This window comes from Rhineura floridana, chromosome 10 (genome assembly GCF_030035675.1).
Source record: "Rhineura floridana isolate rRhiFlo1 chromosome 10, rRhiFlo1.hap2, whole genome shotgun sequence".
In the NCBI taxonomy this organism is placed as follows: domain Eukaryota; kingdom Metazoa; phylum Chordata; class Lepidosauria; order Squamata; family Rhineuridae; genus Rhineura; species Rhineura floridana.
The window spans coordinates 31,056,267-31,056,641 of NC_084489.1; positions in this window are offsets into that span (position 1 = coordinate 31,056,267).

A 375-nucleotide genomic window follows, 5' to 3' on the forward strand; every position below is an offset into this window, starting at 1 on the left:
CGTGCCTCACCTCCACTCTCTCCTTCCCTACCTGCGCGTCGCCGTAGCAGCAGCAGCAGCAGCCGCCCTATTCGCCTCTTCTTCTTCCTGGATCTGTTTCACCCAGTGACACACTTTTCTTGTACCACGGGGAGGCGGGGAAGGCAAGAGTGAGCTCCTCCTCACGTGTCAACCACATGTGGTGGTGAGAGGGACACGCGTCTCAAGCTGGGCCGTGGTGCTCAAATTCTCCGGGCGGGTTCTGCTGCAACACAATTAGACGTAAGCCGAGGGCAGATGCTCAGGTTGTTTAGGCTTCCCTGGCGTTGTCCTGTTCCAGACTGCCGCGCAAGAGCGCAGCCTGATAGCGACGCTTTCTCCGTTTGGATTCAAGGC